This window comes from Bombina bombina, chromosome 1, assembly GCF_027579735.1.
Source record: "Bombina bombina isolate aBomBom1 chromosome 1, aBomBom1.pri, whole genome shotgun sequence".
NCBI classification, from domain to species: domain Eukaryota; kingdom Metazoa; phylum Chordata; class Amphibia; order Anura; family Bombinatoridae; genus Bombina; species Bombina bombina.
In genome coordinates, this window is record NC_069499.1 from 604,433,247 (window position 1) to 604,447,197 (window position 13,951).

Genomic DNA, 13,951 nt, shown 5'->3' on the forward strand with positions numbered 1-13,951 from the left:
TCCTTCTAATAACACAAAAAAACAATAGCAATACCATACATGTCTGCTATTTCTGAACAAATGGGACCCACATTTGGCAGTGAAACTGTGACATGAAATATACCGACATGGGCCTAGATCAATACCTTGGGTTGTCTACTTAAAATACATAAATATAGTTTTGATATGAAAATAATAATTAAAAAAAAACAAGGCTCTATTTCTGTTTAAATGGAGTGGTAGTAAAAATGCTAAATATTCTCTGGTACTTTTCTCTCAAATTCACGGTCCTTGAGGGGTTAAGGAGGCTCTTTGTAACTTTATACTGGGAAGTCACAAAGAAATAAACAAAATACTCTGGAATTGAAAATTAAAATTGAAAGGGACATTAAAGTCATTAGTTATTTATGCATCGAAAGTGTTGCATTGTATATGGAACAAATGTTTAAAAATATTTAAAACTGTAATTTTGTTAGAAATGTCTTCATTTTTTTTTGCTCTCCATGGACACACCCCTAGAAACCTCTTGAATGTTGTTCTACAGACTATAAAATAACCATCTTTTGTGCAGACCATATTGCAGTTATAAGTACAAACCCTCTCCTTTGCAGACTAAGCTTTACTTGCATCCTCTCTCTTGTGCAGACCAACTGCACTTTACTTGCATCCTCTCTCTTGTGCAGACCAACTGCACTTTACTTGCATCCTCTCTCTTGTGCAGACCAACTGCACTTTACTTGCATCCTCTCTCTTGTGCAGACCAACTGCACTTTACTTGCATCCTCTCTCTTGTGCAGACCAACTGCACTTTACTTGCATCCTCTCTCTTGTGCAGACCAACTGCACTTTACTTGCATCCTCTCTCTTGTGCAGACCAACTGCACTTTACTTGCATCCTCTCTCTTGTGCAGACCAACTGCACTTTACTTGCATCCTCTCTCTTGTGCAGACCAACTGCACTTTACTTGCGTCCTCTCTCTTGTGCAGACCAACTGCACTTTACTTGCATCCTCTCTCTTGTGCAGACCAACTGCACTTTACTTGCGTCCTCTCTCTTGTGCAGACCAACTGCACTTTACTTGCGTCCTCTCTCTTGTGCAGACTATCCGCACTTTACTTGCGTCCTCTCTCTTGTGCAGACTATCCGCACTTTACTTGCGTCCTCTCTCTTGTGCAGACTATCCGCACTTTACTTGCGTCCTCTCTCTTGTGCAGACTATCCGCACTTTACTTGCATCCTCTCTCTTGTGCAGACCAACTGCACTTTACTTGCGTCCTCTCTCTTGTGCAGACTAACTGCACTTTACTTGCGTCCTCTCTCTTGTGCAGACCAACTACACTTTACTTGCATCCTCTCTCTTGTGCTAACTAACCTCACTGTACTTGCATTCTCTCTCTTGTGAAGATTAACCTCACTTTACTTGCATCCTCTCTCTTGTGCTAACTAACCTCACTTTACTTGCATCCTCTCTCTTGTACAGACCAACTGCACTTTACTTGCGTCCTCTTTCTTGTGCAGACTAACGGCACTTTACTTGTGTCCTCTCTCTTGTGCAGACTAACTGCACTTTACTTGCGTCCTCTCTCTTGTGCAGACTATCCGCACTTTACTTGCGTCCTCTCTCTTGTGCAGACTATCCGCACTTTACTTGCGTCCTCTCTCTTGTGCAGACTATCCGCACTTTACTTGCATCCTCTCTCTTGTGCAGACCAACTGCACTTTACTTGCGTCCTCTCTCTTGTGCAGACTAACTGCACTTTACTTGCGTCCTCTCTCTTGTGCAGACCAACTACACTTTACTTGCATCCTCTCTCTTGTGCTAACTAACCTCACTGTACTTGCATTCTCTCTCTTGTGAAGATTAACCTCACTTTACTTGCATCCTCTCTCTTGTGCTAACTAACCTCACTTTACTTGCATCCTCTCTCTTGTACAGACCAACTGCACTTTACTTGCGTCCTCTTTCTTGTGCAGACTAACGGCACTTTACTTGTGTCCTCTCTCTTGTGCAGACCAACTGCACTTTACTTGCGTCCTCTCTCTTGTGCAGACCAACTGCACTTTACTTGCGTCCTCTCTCTTGTGCAGACCAACTGCACTTTACTTGCGTCCTCTCTCTTGTGCAGACCAACTGCACTTTACTTGCGTTCTCTCTCTTGTGCAGACCAACTGCACTTTACTTGTGTCCTCTCTTATGCAAACTAACCGCCCTTTACTTGCCTCCTCTCTCTTGTGCAGACTAGCCTCACTTTACTTGCATCCTCTCTCTTGTGCAGACTAACCGCACTTTACTTGCCTCCTCTCTCTTGTGTAGTCTAACCGCACTTTACTTGCATCCTCTCTCTTGTGCAGACTCACCTCACTTTACTTGCATTCTCTCTCTTATGCAAACTGCACTTTACTTGCTTCCTCTCTCTTGTGCAGACTAACCTCACTTTACTTGCATCCTCTCTCTTGTGTAGACTAACCGCACTTTACTTGTATCCTCTCTTGTGCAGACTAACCACACTTTACTTGCATCCTCTCTCTTGTGTAGACTAGCCGCACTTTACTTGTATCCTCTCTTGTGCAGACTAACCGCACTTTACTTGCATCCTCTCTCTTGTGTAGACTAACCACACTTTACTTGTATCCTCTCTTGTGTAGACTAACCGCACTTTACTTGTATCCTCTCTTGTGCAGACTAACCTCACTTTACTTGCATTCTCTCTTGTGTAGACTAACCGCACTTTACTTGCATCCTCTCTTGTGTAGACTAACCGCACTTTACTTGCATCCTCTCTTGTGTAGACTAACCGCACTTTACTTGCATCCTCTCTCTTGTGCAGACTAACCGCACTTTACTTGCATCCTCTCTCTTGTGCTGACTAACCGCACTTTACTTGCATCCTCTCTCTTGTGCTGACTAACCGCACTTTACTTGCATCCTCTCTCTTGTGCTGACTAACCGCACTTTACTTGCATCCTCTCTTGTGTAGACTAACCGCACTTTACTTGCATCCTCTCTTGTGTAGACTAACCACACTTTTCTTGCATCCTCTCTCTTGTGCTGACTAACCGCACTTTACTTGCGTCCTCTCTCTTGTGCAGACTAACCGCACTTTACTTGCATCCTCTCTCTTGTGCTGACTAACCGCACTTTACTTGCATCCTCTCTCTTGTGCTGACTAACCGCACTTTACTTGCATCCTCTCTCTTGTGCTGACTAACCGCACTTTACTTGCATCCTCTCTCTTGTGCTGACTAACCGCACTTTACTTGCATCCTCTCTCTTGTGCTGACTAACCTCACTTTACTTGCATTCTCTCTCATGTGCAGACTAACTGCACTTTACTTGCGTCCTCTCTCTTGTGCAGACTAACTGCACTTTACTTGTATCCTCTCTCTTGTTTTAAAATAGCCTTTAAATATTTTCAAGAAACATATGCTGGTATAGTCTTGATAAAGGCCCCCCCCCCCCAGGCCAAAACGTGTTGACAGACCCTCTATTTCGACATACCAGCCTGACACACGGTGAGCACATTACCATTTAGAGCCCTGTTTTAGTAGTAGACTTTTAGTTGTACTTTTTGTTTTTTCTAGGTATCTGGATTCAAACTCTTCTTATTTTCCACTACAGAGCAGCTTCCACCATTTGGAGTACTTCCAAAAACTTTTAATTTATCCAGAACTTTCTTTCCCCACATTTGCCTTTTTGGCATTTTTGCTATTTTGCATTTTTTATTTTAATTTCTACATCTGCACTCCCTTACATTTTTAATTTTTAAATTTTTTTTCTTTATCTCAATAATACGTTTTGAGTCGTTTTTATTACTGCAGCAATTACCCTGTAACCATGTTTTAATATAACATTCATATGTCACCGCATTTTAACATGTTCTAGTATGTTACCATATGATATTATGTTCTAATACGTTTTACCATGTATAAATTGTTTATATGAGATACATAAAATTTAATTTTACATTTCATCAAATAAAAGGTTATTTGTAAATCATCATATTGCTTATTGCACTTCCATCTTGAATCTGCAAGGATTGCAAAGATTGAAATCTTCACATACCATGTAGTTTCACACCTTTTTTTCCCCTATAGCACGTATAATTCACTACTCTCTTTAAAGTGAAAGTAAATCCTAGCATTGTACAAACACTAGGATTTACTACTGAAACAAATAAAGGGGACTTTCATTCATGAAGTATAAGATACTTCATGTAGAAAGCTCCTTTATTTGATTCAATCGATGTCGCTCTTAGCTGCTACAGCCCACGGCTAAATAATTTTTTGGCTAAGAGGTGACGTTTTCACCTCTTAGCAAATAGCCCAGGGCCGGCTCAACTATGGGACCAAGTGGGTTCCACGGACCCAGGCGGCACTTTACAGGGGCGGCATTTCAGTGCCTGAGTTTTAGTGTGAGACCAGACAGAACGCTCCTGTCCTGACTTCAGTCATTGTAAGACGAATGATGCAGCAGAAAGCTGCAGTTATTTTACTGTTATTGTCTGTCTGAGTTCTCTGAGTTTGTCTATTACGCTCATTCAGCCCCTCCCTCCCGTTCTCTGGTGTCTGTTATCACAGCAAGTTACGGTCAGGTGGTCTGGAAGTAGAGGCACTCTGGTCTGGTGGCAGTTCTGAATTTATTACAGCATACCCTCCGTGCTTGTTTAGCTCCACCCCTCCCTGTGGTGACTACAGATTCCCTTGCAGCACTAGCAAAAATAAGGTAGGGTGGCTGGCTCTCCAGCAAATATTTAATGTGAATGATTACTTTACATCCCATCTACCTAGGAAATAAATGGATTTACACACACATTTTTTATAGCAGCTGAGCTATTGAAGCATCTGAATTACTTACACAAGTCATTGCTATGCTCTTGGTTACAGCATAGTTATTAGCAATGACAAAAAAGCACATGTCTAATCTATATAAATCTGTGCATTGGTATGTAATAGTAACTGTGCTAATAGAAAGGCACCACTCTTCTATCCAACATAACACAGTGATAAATTTGCAACTAAGGTTTTCAGGTTTGTAGTTCAATTGCCTTGTTATATTACATTACTCTACATTATTCTGTAAAATTGCATGATAATAAATTCCCATCTAAGGTCTTTAGGAGCAGACAAACAACTGAAATGTAAATATATGTTAAAGGGAAATAGAGCACAAACTAGAATTCTTCAAAACAAGTTTACTAATACTTAGTAAAAGAAAAATTTAAATGTACTTTTATAATTTATTTTGCCCCCTTTTCAATCTGAAAATCGTTCCCCCCAATATATTTATTATGCAGCACATTTTATTTAGGGTAAGTTTAGCACACATATGATGATAATTTATCATATAACTTTTCTTGAAATTACATGGGTGCTGCATAAGTAAATAAATATATATTTATTGAATGCAGCACATTTTACACTTAGTGGCGTCGCTACAGGGGGCAAGGGGGGCATTTGCCCCCCCCCCCCCAGATTATGGCTTGCCCGCCCCCCTGCCAGCCCCGGCACTTGTATAATGTTGGTGGTGGAGCAGGGGCGTATACGTATTGCTGCCTAGGCCAACAAGGCCGGTGCCTAGTGTGGCAGTTTGAGGAAGGGCGGCACTTTTTGCAGTAATACTGAAGCAGTGGCAGCTGAATTAACTTTCTATTAGTTATAGTACACTAGAAAGTTAATTCAGCTGCCGCTCCTTCAGATGTTGCGGTAAACTACATTTCCCATATTGCACCTAGCAGCTATAGCTCTAAGTAGTTTGCCAGCAAGCAACACATGTCACGCCCACCACCCGGCCAGAGTAGACCTGGCTGTAGAGTTCAGAGACTCAGGCTAGAGAAGACCGACGCACCGCACATGCATTGACAGTGTCTTGTGTTTGAGAGAATAGGTAGGAGGGCAGGTTTGGGACTGGGTGCAGACAGAGGGGGAAGGACGGCCATAACTGTGGTAGCATCGCGCGGCTGACATGTGACACATAGTGACAGACTCGGTGGTTGGCTGCTCGTGGACCGGACCGGTGTTGTCCTTGTGGTCGGAGTGAGTTGATAACTAGTAAGTACTAAGATTGATGATCAAAACTTGTGAGGGGCACTGGCAGTGTCACAGCTGCAGCTTCAGGGACTGGGACATGCGGTTACGCCGGCGCAAAATCACACTCACACATGTTTTAATAAAAAATGTGATCAGAAAACATTGTGGTGTTCAGAAGAACAGCACAATGTTTTCTGATCACATCGTTTTTAAAAAATTAGTTCTGCTGCTGCTGGGAGTACAAAAATTCAAGCAGGGATCTGCGCCCAGCAGTGGTGGTGTCTAGCATGGAGCACAGGGATCTCCTATGGCTCCTGAATATCGTATGTACTCATCGTGTTCTGTAGGCAGTGCCAGGATCACCTGATCATGTCTATTGTGGAGGTAAATTGTAATCACCAGCATGAATGACTAGTAACTATTTGTTTCTGCTGCACAAACACATGGAGTACAGACATTGCAGCCTTTAGAGACACAAACATGACAAAGTATGCATACTAGAATAAATAAAGCGTCTCTTCAGGTATTTTCTAAAATGAAGCAGCCAAGCAGGCATTTCATAGATTAATTTTTATTTCATTGTATTGACCCCTATAAGTTAACAAAAACATTAATCAATCGTCTAACCTCTCAGTAAAATAAAACGTTTGCAAAAATAAAATAAAACTATTAAAATTAACAACACAATATACATATATATATATAAATATATATATATATATATATATATATATATATATATATACCTTTAGGGAAGTTGCGGGTATGGCAGGGTATATGCCTGGGTGGTTTATGTAATACAGCTGCAGGTCTTACTCTAATAGTGAAATGCTGCCCTGGTTTCACTATGTGCTGCTTCACATTGTATATTGCAGAGAGGTGGTTTTTAAAGGCTTGAATGGTAGGGGGCATGCTGTATTTTTACAAGAATCCGCTACAGTTGCACTGCTGTGCTGTGTGTGTTGAATGAGAGTGTGTGTGCTGAGGTATGTGTGTTGTATGAGGGTGTGTGTGTGTGTGTGTGTGTTATATGAGGGTGAGTGTGTGTATGTTGTATAAGGGTGAGTGTGTGTGGTGTGTGTAGTATGAGGGTGAGTGTGTGGTGACTGGTGAGTGTTGTATGAGGGTGAGTGTGTGGTATGTGTGTAGTATGAGGGTATGTGTATTTTGTATGAGTGTGGTGTGTGTGTGTGTGTGGTATGAGGGTGAGAGTGGTGTGTGTGGTATGAGGGTGAGAGTGGTGTGTGTGGTATGAGGGTGAGAGTAGTGTAAGTATTGTATGAGGGTGAGTGTGGTATGTGTTGTATGAGTATGGTGAGTGTGTGTTGTATGAGGGTGAGTGTGTGTTGTATGAGGATGAGTGTGTGTTGTATGAGGGTGAATGGTGTGTGTGTGTTGTATGTGGGTGAGTGGTGTGTGTTGCATGAGGGTGAGTGGTGTGTGTGTGTTGTATGAGGGTGAGGGTGAGTGTGTGTGGTGTGTATGAGGGTGAGTGGTGTGTTTGTGATGTATGTGTGTGTAGTATGAGGTTGTGTGTTGTATGATTGTGTGTGTAGGATGAGGGTAAATGTGTGGTGTGTGTGCTGTATTAAATGTGTGGTGTGTGGGTGCTGTATTAAAGTGTGTGGTGTGTGTGTAGAATGAGGGTGAGTGTGGTGTGTGTCTGTGTAGTGTGATGGTGAGGTGTAGTATGTGTGTTGTATGAGGGTGTCTGTGTGTGTTTTCAGACCAAGCACAAAAATAGGGTCACAAAGGTATCATGGCACTGGGTCTTTGGGGAAAAAAAGTTTGAAGAACCCTGATTTATAGAGCCCTGGTGTTTGCTGAAATTGCTTTAAACTATAAAGAAAAGCTTTTGAGAGTTTTCCTCTCTTTCTCTGGTCTGAAACAATACCTGAGGGAGAAAGGAAAACTCTTGAAAGCTTGTCTTTTTAGTATTAGGTTAATACAATAAAAAGGTATCATTGGCGTTCTCCACTGTGACTTTGTTTGTATATTACTTTTGGATTGTACAATAAACATTTTTTACTGCAGCAGATACTACGCCTCATTGGTGCATTTTTTCCTTCTGACTTATATATATATATATATATATATATATATATATATATATATATATATATATATAGATGTTTTTTTCAGTGGTATAAATTAGTGGCGAAAATTATTAGTGCCCCCCCAGTTTTGACTCTGGTATCTTATGTGCCCCCCCTATATATTGTTCCTAGAGTCGCTACTGCACTTATTTAAGCATATTTCCAAAATGCCATCACATTATATCCTTCCAGGCTTCAGAGCATTTGGCATTCAGGTGAATACCAAATGCTCTAAAGCCTGCATTTACCCTTTACCTATATATAGGATCATAGTTCTGAGGTTGTGTCAGGTCCGGCCAATCACACTTTGAATTTTTGATTAGTGAGTGAAATAAGTAAGGAGTTAAGTTACTGAACACCTTCACTACTTATGAACATCCTACCACACATTCTCAATAATGAGGAGAGCTGTTTTACTTTGTTTAAATTCACTAACTGTCAAAGAATCTCTCTATCACCATAGTATATTGGCCTGGACACTCATTGACAGTTACTGGATTTAAAAAAGTAAAAGAGCTGTTCTCATTAACTTCCTTCACCTCCTGGCTCTCTGCACCAGATAGGGTTAAGTGTCCATTGAAATGTTTTTGAAATGTTGGCAATTATGCAACTAAAACAGAGCAGCTTTAAAACTCCTGTACATTCTAAATGTACTCCACAAATTTAAAGCTGCTCTTAATGTTTCAGCTGTGATCAGTGACGCAAAGATCCTCAGGATCAGCTTTGAGATAACGGTCAGCAGATTTACACTGGCGTCCCCAGATGCCAGACATGAGTCTCTGTTCTTTGCAAAGTAAGTAAGTAGTAGCATGGTCCTAGTGACCTTTTTAAATGTGTTTGTGTAAACATATATGTGTGTGTATCAGTGTATATCTGTGTGTTTATGCGTATGTGTGTGCGCATATGTGTAAGTGTATCAGTGCTTGTGTATCAGTGCATATCTGTGTGTATAAGTATATGTTTATGTATATGTGTGTGTATAAGTATGTATGTGTGAGTCAGTGTATATCTGTGTGTTTATGCATATGGGTGCTTGTGTGTGTACCAGTTTGTGTATCAGTGCATATCTGTGTGTGTATAAGTATGTGTTTATGTATATGTGTGTGTATAAGTATGTATGTGTGAGTCAGTGTATATCTGTGTGTTTATGCATATGGGTGCTTGTGTGCATATCAGTTTGTGTATCATTGTATATCTGTGTGTGTGTGTCAGTGTGTGGGTATATCAGTGTATATCTGTGTGTAGGTGTCAGTGTGTGGGTATATCAGTGTATATCTGTGTGTAGGTGTCAGTGTGTGGGTATATCAGTGTATATCTGTGTGTAGGTGTCAGTGTGTGGGTATATCAGTGTATATCTGTATGTAGGTATCAGTGTATATCTGTGAGTGTGCATATGTGTTTGTGCATATGTGTGTGTGTATCTGTGTGTGTATGAGTGAGTGTGTTGGTTTGAGTGTTTATGTATGAGTATGTGTTTGAGTGTGTGTATATCTCTGTGTGTGTGTATGTCTCCTGTCTCTGCATTTTTTTTATAAACATGGGACTAGTGGAAAGTGGAACTTTCCAGCCATGCCTATAACTTAAAAAAATAAAAAATAAATTGAGTACCTACTACTACATCCTAGTCTTGTCAGCTGGATCAATTGGATGACAAAGTGTGCAGTAGCTATGCCTTTTGATTGGGATTTGTGGTGTGGGCAAAGGTGCATAAAAATGTTTTGAAAGGGGCATATCTGGACCACTAAGTTATACATGTCCCCTGAGTCAATGGTTGCCAGTCCTCTGTTCCCAGCAGCATAACTGTTTCATGCACAAAGATACAGAATCAGTCAGGGGTGACATTCAAGGTGGGACAGGAAGATAACTCTAACTTCCTTCCCACTTATTGTACAATTGTGCATAAACATTGGTTGCATGCAGGCATGCCTAGTAAGGGGGTGGCCAGGCTAGTGCGTTTTTATATATTAGTCAGTAATATTACTATAGGGGGGCGTCATTTAATTCTTGGACAAAGGCAGCACAATGTCTTGAGCCGGCCCTGCAATAGCCGTGCGGTAAATCCGGCTCCCATGGGCGCCAAGCCGGATTTACCGCACGGCTATTGGCTAAGAGGTGAAAATGTCACCTATTAGCCAAAAAATGATTTAGCCGTGGGCTGCTGTAGCAGCTAAGAGCGGCAATTGATTGAATCAAATAAAGGAGCTTTCTACATGAAAGTGCCCTTTATTTGTTTCAATAGTAAATCCTAGCGTTTGTACAACGCTAGGATTTACTTTCACTTTAACACTGAATGTTTGTTAGCGTATGTAGCAATCTGCAACAGACAGTGTTGCAATTTTTACATTGCCACTCCTCTATACAAAAGTAGCTATAAGGCTTTATCTCTCTTCTTTCTTTTTGATACAAGTTACTTTTTGATACACAAATAGCTATTATGTTTTAACTATGATTAGTCACTTTCTATTTCACAAAACACTTATTTATCCTTAGGACACAGTACACGACTTTAACAGTGTTACCTCTCTATACACTTTTTTGTTATATTGTATTTAGCTTCCTAAGCACGTACTCTTGCATTTTATTGATTACAATTGATAACCACTGATGAAAAAAAAAAAAAAAATTATAATCTTTATCTGGGTATGGTCAGACATACTGTCAGACACTGTAACTTAAATAATGTTACACTTGTTTAAATAATACACCTCTATGCCGCACTTAAGCCATTCTTCCTGTGAAGACGGCGCTCCTATCTTGTATATCTATAGCCTATATAAGGAACGATTGTGTTTACCTCCTATACCGCTGCTCCCGGAGCCTAAAGCAACTCTAATAAATGTATTAACCCCTAAACCGCCGCTCACGGACCCCGCCGCAACTAAATAAAGTGTTTAACCCCTAAACCGCCGCTCCTGGAGCCCACCGCCACCTACATTATGTTATTAATCCCTAATCTGCCACCCCCTACACCGCTGCCACCTACATTATATTTATTAACCCCTAATCTGCCCCCCTACACTGCAGCCACTATATTAAATTTATTAACCGCTAAACCTAAGTCTAACCCTAACCCTAACACCCCCTAACTTAAATATAAAAAACCCACCACCCACACAACCAACCCTACTCTAAAACCCACCCAATACCCCCTTAAAAAAAACTAACACTAACCCCTTGAAGATCACCTTACCGGGAAAACTCTTCACCCAACCGGGCCGAAGTGCTGTACCAGTCTTGACAGGAGAGGATCTACCGCTCATTTGTTGGCAGACTCGTAATACCGGCGCTATGCAATTCCCATTGAAAAATGAGGATACGCAATTTATATAAGTGGATTTGCGGTATTTCCAAGTCTGGCCAAAAAAGTGAGCGGTGAGCCTGTACTTTCAAGACTCGTAATACCATTGGGCGTTAAAAAGCAGCGTTAGGACAGGCTAACGCTGCTTTTTAAGCCTAACGCAAAACTCGTAATCTAGCCGCAAGTGTTTTCAGACTGTCCCATAGATTTATATGGCAAAGAAACCCTTACAAAATAGCAGTAACTTATTTAGAAAAGGTAAAATATGTGATTTGACAAGGTCTGCACCAGTTTGTTTGTCATAAAAAATGTTGGGCCAGATTGAGAACATGTCTGTGCTATAAAGGGGCTCATGCCCTGTATATATGCACATAGAAATGAGTGGCCCACATGATTTTAACCCTTTTAAAATACCACTTATTCAGAAAAGGTAAAATATATGAAGAGGCAAGGTTGTCACCAATTTGTTTGCCATAAAGAGAGTTGAGCCAGGCTGACAACATGTCTGTCCTAGGAAGGGTTCATGCCTTGTATATTCCACACCCTTTCAAATTACCAGTTACTTATTCAGAAAAGGTAAAATATATGAGATGGCCAAGTTTGTTTGCTATAAAAATCATTGGGCCAGGCTAAAAACATGCCTTCACGCTGTGTATGTATCCACACAAAAATGAGTGGCCCAAAGGATTTTAACCCTTTTAAAATACCAGTTACTTATTCAAAAAAGGTAAAATATATAAAGTGGCAAGGTTGGCACCAATTTGTTTTCCATAAAGAGTGTTGGACAAGGCTGATAACATGTTTGCCCATGAAGAGACTCACGCCTTATATATATCCACACATACAGGGAGTGCAGAATTATTAGGCAAGTTGTATTTTTGAGGATTAATATTATTATTGAACAACAACCATGTTCTCAATGAACCCGAAAAACTCATTAATATCAAAGCTGAATAGTTTTGGAAGTAGTTTTTAGTTTGTTTTTAGTTATAGCTATTTTAGGGGGATATCTGTGTGTGCAGGTGACTATTACTGTGCATAATTATTAGGCAACTTAACAAAAAACAAATATATACCCATTTCAATTATTTATTTTTACCAGTGAAACCAATATAACATCTCAACATTCACAAATATACATTTCTGACATTCAAAAACAAAACAAAAACAAATCAGTGACCAATATAGCCACCTTTCTTTGCAAGGACACTCAAAAGCCTGCCATCCATGGATTCTGTCAGTGTTTTGATCTGTTCACCATCAACATTGCGTGCAGCAGCAACCACAGCCTCCCAGACACTGTTCAGAGAGGTGTACTGTTTTCCCTCCTTGTAAATCTCACATTTGATGATGGACCACAGGTTCTCAATTGGGTTCAGATCAGGTGAACAAGGAGGCCATGTCATTAGATTTTCTTCCTTTATACCCTTTCTTGCCAGCCACGCTGTGGAGTACTTGGACGCGTGTGATGGAGCATTGTCCTGCATGAAAATCATGTTTTTCTTGAAGGATGCAGACTTCTTCCTGTACCACTGCTTGAAGAAGGTGTCTTCCAGAAACTGGCAGTAGGACTGGGAGTTGAGCTTGACTCCATCCTCAACCCGAAAAGGCCCCACAAGCTCATCTTTGATGATACCAGCCCAAACCAGTACTCCACCTCCACCTTGCTGGCGTCTGAGTCGGACTGGAGCTCTCTGCCCTTTACCAATCCAGCCACGGGCCCATCCATCTGGCCCATCAAGACTCACTCTCATTTCATCAGTCCATAAAACCTTAGAAAAATCAGTCTTGAGATATTTCTTGGCCCAGTCTTGACGTTTTAGCTTGTGTGTCTTGTTCAGTGGTGGTCGTCTTTCAGCCTTTCTTACCTTGGCCATGTCTCTGAGTATTGCACACCTTGTGCTTTTGGGCACTCCAGTGATGTTGCAGCTCTGAAATATGGCCAAACTGGTGGCAAGTGGCATCTTGGCAGCTGCACGCTTGACTTTTCTCAGTTCATGGGCAGTTATTTTGCGCCTTGGTTTTTCCACACGCTTCTTGCGACCCTGTTGACTATTTTGAATGAAACGCTTGATTGTTCGATGATCACGCTTCAGAAGCTTTGCAATTTTAAGAGTGCTGCATCCCTCTGCAAGATATCTCACTATTTTTGACTTTTCTGAGCCTGTCAAGTCCTTCTTTTGACCCATTTTGCCAAAGGAAAGGAAGTTGCCTAATAATTATGCACACCTGATATAGGGTGTTGATGTCATTAGACCACACCCCTTCTCATTACAGAGATGCACATCACCTAATATGCTTAATTGGTAGTAGGCTTTCGAGCCTATACAGCTTGGAGTAAGACAACATGCATAAAGAGGATGATGTGGTCAAAATACTCATTTGCCTAATAATTCTGCACTCCCTGTAGATGAGTAGCGCAAAGGATTTTAACCCTTTTATAATATCAGTTACTTATTAGAAACAATCAAAATGATGCCATGTTTGCCATCTGATCATTGCATTATAAGATTTTTTTTATAAAATGTAAGTTTGTTTAGGTTTTTGGAA